The sequence below is a fragment of the Ursus maritimus genome, unplaced genomic scaffold (assembly GCF_017311325.1).
Source record: "Ursus maritimus isolate PB19 unplaced genomic scaffold, ASM1731132v1 scaffold_14, whole genome shotgun sequence".
NCBI lineage: Eukaryota > Metazoa > Chordata > Mammalia > Carnivora > Ursidae > Ursus > Ursus maritimus.
This window is the reverse complement of record NW_024423786.1, coordinates 2,762,506-2,771,538: the sequence shown is the minus strand read 5'-3', so window position 1 is coordinate 2,771,538 and position 9,033 is coordinate 2,762,506.

The window sequence follows — 9,033 nt, the reverse complement described above, 5'->3', positions numbered from 1 at the left end:
TTTGTTGTTGCCTGTGCCTTTGTTGTTATATCCAAGAAATCATCGCCAAAGCCACTGTCATTAAGTGTCCGCCTATGTTGTTTTTTTAAATTTTATGTATTTATTTGATAGAGCGAGAGAGAGAGCACAAGCAGGGGGAGGGGCAGAGGGAGAAGGAGACTCCCCGCTGAGCAGGGAGCCCGATGTCGGGCTCAACCTCCGGACCATAAGATCATGACCTGAGCTGAAGGCAGACACCCAACTGACTGAGCCAGACAGGCGCCCCTCTATGTTTTCTTCTAAGAGTTGTACGGTTTGACCTATCGTTCTGTGATCCATTTTGAGTTGTGTATATGGTGTTAGGTAAGGGCCCAACCTCTTTCTTTTGCACGTGGCTATCCAGTTTTCCCAGCATGATTTGTTGAAAAGGCTGTCCTTTCCCCAGTCAATGGTCTTGGCACCATTGTCGAAAATTAACCATACATGTAGGAGTTCTTTTTTTTTTTCCCACACCCAACGTGGGGCTTGAACTCACAACCCTGAGATCAAGAGTTGCGTTCTCTAGTGACTGAGCCAGCCAGGCGCCCCAGTCGGGGTTCATTTCCGGGCTCTCTATTCTCTTCCACTCGTCTATAGGTCTGTTCTTGTGTCAGTACTACTTTGTTTTGATTACAGTTTTTTTGTTTTAAGGAGACAAATTGATTGAATACACTGCAAAGCAGCAGCAGGCAGGATCCCAAGGAGAGACTGCCTATTGCAGTGTTTTTTTTTTTGTTTGTTTTTTAGAGAGGCAGGGGGAGGGACAGGGGGAGGGGCAGAAGGAGTGGCAGAGAGAGAATTTTAAGCAGGCTGGATCTCACCATCCTGAGATCATGACCTGAGCCAAAATCAAGAGTCAGACACTTAACTGACTGAGTCACCCAGGCGCCCTGACAGGTTTTTCTATTGCGGCAAAAAAATCATGAGTTTTTTTTTTTTTTTTTTTAAGATTTTATTTATTTGACAGAGAGAGAGAGAGAGGGCAAGTAGGGTGTTGGGGTTAATGCGGAGCACGAAATCAGCCATAACCCCCGGCTCGCTAAAACGACACGGAGGCGCTGAGGGCAGGGAAGGTTTCGGAGAAGGGCGCAGGCCCTCGGAGAGCCGAGGCCTGGTGACCACTCTGCCCTTGCAATGCCGCGGGAGTCGCCTTCCCGAAACTTTCCTAGCCCGAACGGCAGCCCTGTGACTTAGGAGACGTAGACATTGTCCCTTACTTAGGCTATGTTTAGCCCAGCTCGTAGAACAGACAAATTAGCATATCGTGGTATGTTTCCCGTAAACAGAGCCTCAGGGTCAGTAAGACCCCTTGCCACGCAGCATGTGCTTGAGAAACAGGGGTAAGGATTTGTGGTGATCCTGAGGGACCAAGACAAGCGGGAACGAAGAAAAGCGAGGGGTCTTTGCGTCTGAGCGTTGACTCTCTTGCTTTCCCCTCGCTTTCACAGCAAAGTTTGGAGCAACCTTTCATCGGTCCGGTAGCGGGATTGCGGGCCATTCCCGGCAGTAGGGGGAGGGGCAGGCAGAGGGAGAAGCAGCCCCCCCCCCCCAGCAGGGAGCCCTACGCAGGGCTCCATCCCAGGACCCCGGGATCATGACCTGAGCTGAAGGCAGACGCTTCACCGACTGAGCCACCCAGGTGCCCCGATTCTGCGTATTGATTTTGTTTCGCAATGTTACTGAATTAGTTACTTTTAACGCCGTGTATATCTTTCCAGGTTTTCTATGTGCAAGAGTGTGGCATCTGTGAACACTTTATTTCTTCCTTTCCAATTTGGAAGTCTTTTACTTCTCGCCTAATTGTTCTGCATAAAACCTCCAGTACTACGTGGAATCAAGTGGCATCCTTGTTTTGTTCCTCATTTTAGGGGAAGCTTTAAGGCTTTCACCACTGAATATGATGTTTGCTGTTGGGTTTTCGTAGGTGGCCCTTGTTACGTAAAAAAAAGTTCGTCTATTGCTACTCAGTGTTCTTACCATGAAAGGGTGTGGTGTTGAATTGTCTTCTATTTATCGGGAGTTGTGCCTGACATAGTGTTATATCAATTTCAGGTGTACAACACGCCGGTTGGATACTTGCATACACCGTAAAATGACCACAGTAAATCTAGTTAACATCCATCAACACAATTACAAAATGTTTTCTTGTGATGAAAAAATTTTTTTAAAAGATTATATTATTTATTTATATGCGAGAGAGGGTGAGCCAGCACAAGCAAGGGGGAAGGGCAGAGGGAAAGGGAGAAGCAGGCTCCCTGCTGAGCAGGGAGCCCGACTTGGGGCTCGATCCCAGGACTCTGGGATCGTGACCTGAGCCGAAGGCAGACGTGTAACTGACTGAGCCACCCAGGTGCCCCGTGATGAAAACTTCTAAGATTTACTCTTTTGCAAGTTTCAAATACATAATACAGTATCATTAACTACAGGCACCGTGCTGTACAGCAATGACATCACGGGCTTCTTTGTACCTGGAAGCATGTACCTTCTTCCCCCCTTCACTCTTTACACCCACCCCCATCCCCCACCCCTGCCTCCGGCAACCACCAATCTGTTCTCTGTATGAGTTTGGCTTTCTGTTTTTTAGACTCCACATATAAATGAGATCGTACGGTATTATGTCTTCGACTTACACTTAGCACACTGCCTTCAAGGTTTATGTTGTCAAAAATGGCACAATTTCCCTTTTTACGGCTGTGTGTATACGCGCGTGCGTGCCCACACACACACACACACACACACCCATGCATCGATGGACTCTTAGGTTGCTTCCGTTCTTGGCTACCTACCATAAATAATGCTGAAGCAAACGTTGGGTGCATATGTCTTTTGACCTTGTATTTTCCTTTCCTTTGGATAAATACCCAGAAGTGGGATTGCTGAATCATATGGTAGTTCTATTTTTAATTTTTTCAGGATTCTCCACACTGTTCTCCCTAGTGGCTGCACAAGGGTTCCTTTTTTCCTCATCCTCACCAACACTGATTTATCAGCTTTTTGATTTAAGCCATTCTGAGGGGTGATATCTCCTTGTGGTTTTGATTTGCATTTCCCTGATGATGAGCGATGTTGAGCACCCTTTCACATACCAATCAGCCATCTATCTTTGTAAAAATGTCTATCCAGCTCCTCTGCCCATTTTTTTTTTTTGCTATTTACAGGAGTTCTTTATATATATATTGGATATTAACCCGTTATCAGATATATCTGATGTGTAAATATATATACGATGTATAAATACTTTCTCCATATTTCTTCAATTCTTGAATATTTTTCAAATGCTTTTCCACATCAATCGATGGGATCGTGTTGTTTTTCCCCCCTCCATTCTAATATTTTACTTATTTGTCAGAGAGAGAGCACAAGTAGGGGGAACGGCAGGCAGAGGGAGAAGCAGGCCCCCCACTGAGCAAGGAGCCCGATGCGGGACTCGATTTGAGGACCCTGGGATCACGACCTGAGCAGAAGGCAGACACTTACCCGACTGAGCCACCCAGGTGCCTGCATTTTCCCTCCATTCTATGAATGTGGATTATATTGATAGATTTTCATGTTGAATCATCCTTGCATTCTAGGAATAAACCCCACTTGGCCATGGTGTACAGTCCTTTATTAGGCGTCAGTTTCCTCCAAGGAAAGCAGACAATCAATGACCTGGTAACATTTTGGTGCTCTTCGGGATAACCTGAATTAATGTCAGACCTGGAGGACCCTATCCCATGGCAAGGAATGAAAAGACAGCAGGAAGGTTCCTGGCCCTTCAACTCCTAGACAAAACAATCCCCAGATAGTCCTTTCTAGGGGTGGAAAAGTGACCGGAGCCAGCCAGGGCACTTTTCTGAACGGACGGCCACGCTAGAAGCAACAGATACAGACGGACACCCAACTATCGGATTCACCCCTTCGATTCAACAGGCCCTCCAACGTGGCCTTTTCCTTCCTTAGAGCTCGAAATTTGTTATGCCTTTACCCTTTCGCCTCCCTGGCCTAAAGTAGGGAGTAACAATTCACCCCTGAACTAGACTAAAGCCTAAGTGGCTAACAAATTCCAGCACTGGCTCCCTTCGTGTAATTCCAGCAAAATTGCATGTACTGCAGCAAAAGACGGCATCCCCAGCCTCGCCGTGTGAATGGAGGCGGGACTTCGGCCAGAGGAAGAGGAGCCAGCAAAGGTAACGTGAAGGCACCGCGCTCGTCTCCTCGAAGGAGGGAGGGAGGGACAGGGTGCGCCATGCCAGCACCCAGGTCATCTTCAGGACATCCGGCATCTCCTGCTGCCCAGGAAGCCACGGTACGGAGAGCTGGTAGCGTGGGACCGGCGGAGCCGTCCTGCCAGTGCCTCACCACAGCCACACAACAGATCGGAAGCACGTGTATTCCACTCGGAATTCTTGGCCAGCCCTTGCAAAAGGCACTTGATGACGTACGGGGAAGGCAGGCACGTTTCAAATGAGGGGAGTCCTCAATTAGTGATCGTGATGGGGTACTGAGGAATGAGATCGCAGCCTGGCATCTTCTTCCAATCGTTTTTAAAACTTATTTTTAGAGTGTTAATTTCAGTGTGTTGGCTCTGCAGGTGCCCTCAACAAATTTTCTTTTTTGTAATGTATACACTCAGCGTGGGGCCTGAACTCACGACGTGAGCCCGAGATCAAGAGCTGGACGCTCCGCCAACAGAGCCAGCCAGGCGCCCCTTCCCTTCAGTTTTTTAAGAGCAGCCAGAAAACTAGATATTGTGTGGTATCTTCCAGTTTAAAAATACTGGTTGGATGTCTGGAAAGTGGGGTCAAAAGCTAATGGGCAGGACTGCAGGTTAGTGTGTGGCACGCATTTGAGAGCTTTTTTTTTTTTAAAGCCTAAATCCTCTCTCCTGGCTCTTAGGAACCAGCAATGGGCCTTATATGTAATTGTAGCTCATAAAACACTTAGGGTAACATTCGCACCGCCTCAACTCTGGCTGCACGTTAGAATCATCTGGAGAGCGCACCTGGGTGGCTCAGTCAGTTAAGCGTTTGCCTTCGGCCCAGGTCATGATCCCAGGGTCTCCCGGCTCAGCAGGGCGTTTGCTTCTCCCTCTCCCTCTGCCCCTCCCCCTTGCTTGTGCTCTCTCTCAAATAAAATCTTTGAAAAAAAAAGAATCACCTGGAGAGGTTTTAAAAGGCTACCAACCTTGGGGGCACCTGGGTGGCTCAGTCGGTTAAATGTCAGCCTTCGGCTCTGGTCATGACCTCAGGGTCCTCGGATCAAGCCCTGCTGGGAGTCTGCTTCTCCCTCTCCCTCTCCGTGCTTGCGCTCCTTCTCATAAATAAACCTTTATTAAGAAAAAAAAAAAAGGCTATCTTGGGAGCACCTGGCTGGCTTAGGTGGTAGAGCACATGATTCAATCTCCAGGTTGTGAGTTCGGGCCCCATGGTGGGTGTAGAGATCACTTAAAATCTTTAAAAAAAAAAAAAAAAAAAAAAAAAAGCTACCTGGGATACCCTAGCAATGTCAAGTTTAATGAATCGGAGGGATCCAGGCCTCCAGCTGATTATTATTTATTTTTATTTTTATTTTTTTTAAGATTAGAGAGCATGCACAAGTGAGGGGAGGGACAGAATCTTTTTTTTTTTTTTTTAAAGATTTTATTTATTTGACAGAGAGACAGCCAGCGAGAGAGGGAACACAAGCAGAGGAGTGGGAGAGGAAGAAGCAGGCTCTCAGCGGGAGGAGCCCGACGCGGGGCCCGGACCCAGGGATTGCGCCCTGAGCCAAAGGCAGACGCTTAACGAAGAGCCACCCAGGCACCCCAGAGGGAGAGAATCTTGAAGCAACTTCTTGCTGAGCGCAGAGCCCAAAGCAGGGCTTGATCCCAGGATCCCGAGATCATGAGCTGAGCCAACACCAAGAGTCGGATGGATGCTTAACTGACCGAGCCACCCAGGCAACCCCCTCCAGCTGATTCTAATACACAGCCAGGCTTGAGAGAAAGGAACCTTCTTCCAGCCAACTTCACTTTTTTAAGATTTTGTCAGAGAGCATGAGAGCACATACAAGCAAGGGGAGTGGCAGGCAGAGGAAGAAGCAGGCTCCCTGCTGAGCAAGGAGCCCGATGTGGGACTTGGTCCCCAAAGGCAGCCGCTTAACCGACTGAGCCACCCAGGCATCCCTCCCAGCCAACTTTAGACAAGTTGTTTCTCTTACCTGTTTTTCCTCTTTACAGAGGGTAGTTCTCACAAGGTTTTTTTTTTTTTTTTTTAAAGATTTTATTTATTTCTTAGGGAGAAAGCAAGAGAGAGCACAGAGAGGGAGAAGCAGACTTGCTGACTGAGAGGAGAGCCTGATGTGGGGCTTGATCCCAGGACCCTGAGATCATGAACTGAGCCAAAGGCAGATGCTTAACTAAGCCACCCAGGCGACCCCCCCTACAAGGTTTTTAAGGAAAGGGAAGGGAAAAGTTTTAAGTTAGGAAGGGGGACACGTGGCATGAAGCCAGCTTTAATAAACAAAGACAAGTAGGGGCACCTGGGTGGCTCAGTTGTTATGAGCCTTTGGCTCAGGACGTGATCCTAGGGTCCTGGGTTCGAGCCCCGCGTCGGGCTCCCTGCTCCGCTGGAAGCCTGCTGCTTCCTCTCCCACTCCCCCTGCTTTGTTCCCTCTCTCGCTGGCTGTCTCACTGTCAAATAAAATCTTAAAAAAAAAAAAAGTCTTATAAAAAACAAAACAAAAAAAAACAAAGACAAGTGAAAAGTTGATGACAGACATAGGAGCTAATATGTAGACAGGATATGTTGCAGGCTGAACTGTGTCCCCTCCCCAATTCATATGTTGCAATCCTAAGTCCCAGTACCTCAGAACATGAAGACAAGCTCTTCAAAGAGGTCGTTGAGTTAAAATGAGGTCATATGCATGGGCCCTAACCCATTATAACTGGTGTCCTCATAAGAAGAGATCAGGACACAGACACACTGAGAGGGAAGACCACGTGAACAGACAGGGAAAAGATGCCCACCTACAGGCCATCAGGAGGAGCCCCCAGAAGGAACCAATTCTGCTGACACCTTGATCTCGAACTTCTGGCCTCCAAAATTGTGAGAAAATAAAATTAAGTCACCCAGTCTGTGGTATTTGTAATAACAGTCCTCGTAAACTAGTAATACAGGACATAGCCAAGAGAAAAGCCAAAGAAAAAGAACAATATGGGGTCTGTGAGGTGACCGTAATTTGGGACATAGGAAAAGGCCTCTAGGTCAGGTTCGTGGTCAGGTTCAGAGTTGGCTTCATGATGTAGTTCAAGGAGTGGCAGGTCAGATCATGTGTCAGGAGGAAAGTAAGAGGATAAGGATCACAGTGTTAAGGATAATTACCATCTCAGGGTCGGGTGGGTTAAAGTGGGTCCATCAGTACAGTGGCCAGATCAGTAGGAAGGTAATGTTATTTCAAGGTCAAGTTGAGAAAGGTTTAAATGACTCAATGTCAAAGTGAGATCTAGGACGGGTCAAGGTCAGGTTCAAAATGAAAGCAAGATATAGTCGTTATGATAGTCAGGGTCAGAACTAGAGTCAGATTCAAGGAAAAATTCAAATTCACTTCAAGGTCAGGGTGTCTCGAGGTAAAGGATGGTTGTTGGTGTCCGAGAGTTCTAAGGGGCAACCTGGCTGGCTCAGAAGAGCATGCGACTCTTCATCTGCTGTAGAGCTTATTTAAAAAAAAAAAGTCTTCAGAATTTAAGGTCAGGTTCAAGATCCAATAAACACTTAGGATAGGATATGGTCAGACAACTGGTTTGTATCAGGATAAGGGTCAGGTCAGTGGTCTGAATAAAGTGAAGGGCCAGGATCAAAGTCATTTTAAATCCAGGGCAGCTCAAAATCAGGACTATCGTCAGTGACACGATGATAGATTCAAGGTCAAGTGTAAATTTGGACATGACATGGCCCGGACTGGACAATGATCAGGGCGTTTCAGATTTAGGTTCAGGGTCATGAAAAGCATCAGTGTTTTTGGTTCAGTACTAAAGGCAAGGTCAGTCTGAGCAAAATATGGTAAGGATGATGGTCAGGGTGAAAACAAAGGTCAGAATTAGGGCCTGGTTCAGGATCACTTTCAAATTCAAGGTCAAATTCATAGTCATCCCAAGTTCAGGGAGGGTATCAGGACGATGGTCGGTGTACAAGGTTGAGGGTCAAGTTCAAGATCAAGCTGAACAGTGGAGCTACAGTCAGAACATTAGATCAAGGTCAGGTTCCAGGTCAGCTTCAGTTAATCCAGGTTATTTCAAGGGGATCGTTCAGGATCATTAGTGTATGAAGGACAAGATCGGGGTCAAGAAGTTCTAGGTTAAAATCAGGGACTCAGTGTAAGATGGCAGGGTGATCAGAGTCAGGGTAAGGGTCAATTTCTTTTTTTTTTTAAGATTTTGAGAGAGAGCTCAAGCAGGGAGAGCGGCAGAGGGAGAGGGAGAAGCAAGCTCCCCGCTAAGCAAGGAGCCTGATGCAGGATTCAAATCCCAGGACTCTGGGGTCATGACCTGAAACGAAGGCAGGTGCTTAACTGAGCCACCCAGGCACCCCAAGGGTAAATCTCAAGGTCACTTCAAGATGATCAAATTTAAGGGTAAGTTCAGCATTGATCTTGGATAATTAAGATTTTGAAGTTCAAGTTAATTCCAAGGTTGTGATGAATATTAATGTAACATTTAGAGTCAAGTTCAGGTCAAGCTCAAAATGAGGGCAATTCAAGAGAAATGTGATATCCAAAGGGTGAGAGACTGGATCAGGGTTAGGATCAGGGATAAAATCAAGTCCAAGATTATTTCATAGGCAGGGAGGGTCAGGACTGGGTTCATGGAGAAGATCCAGTTTAGGGGTGCGTGGGTGGCTCAGTCGGGTAAGCATCTGCTTTTGGCTCAGGTCATGATCTCAGGGTCCTGGGATCCAGCCCCGCATTCAGCTGCCTGCTCAGCGAGAAGCCTGCTTCTCCCTCTCCCTCTGCCGCTCCCCTTGCTTGTGCTCGCTCTAATAAAATCTTTAAAAAAAA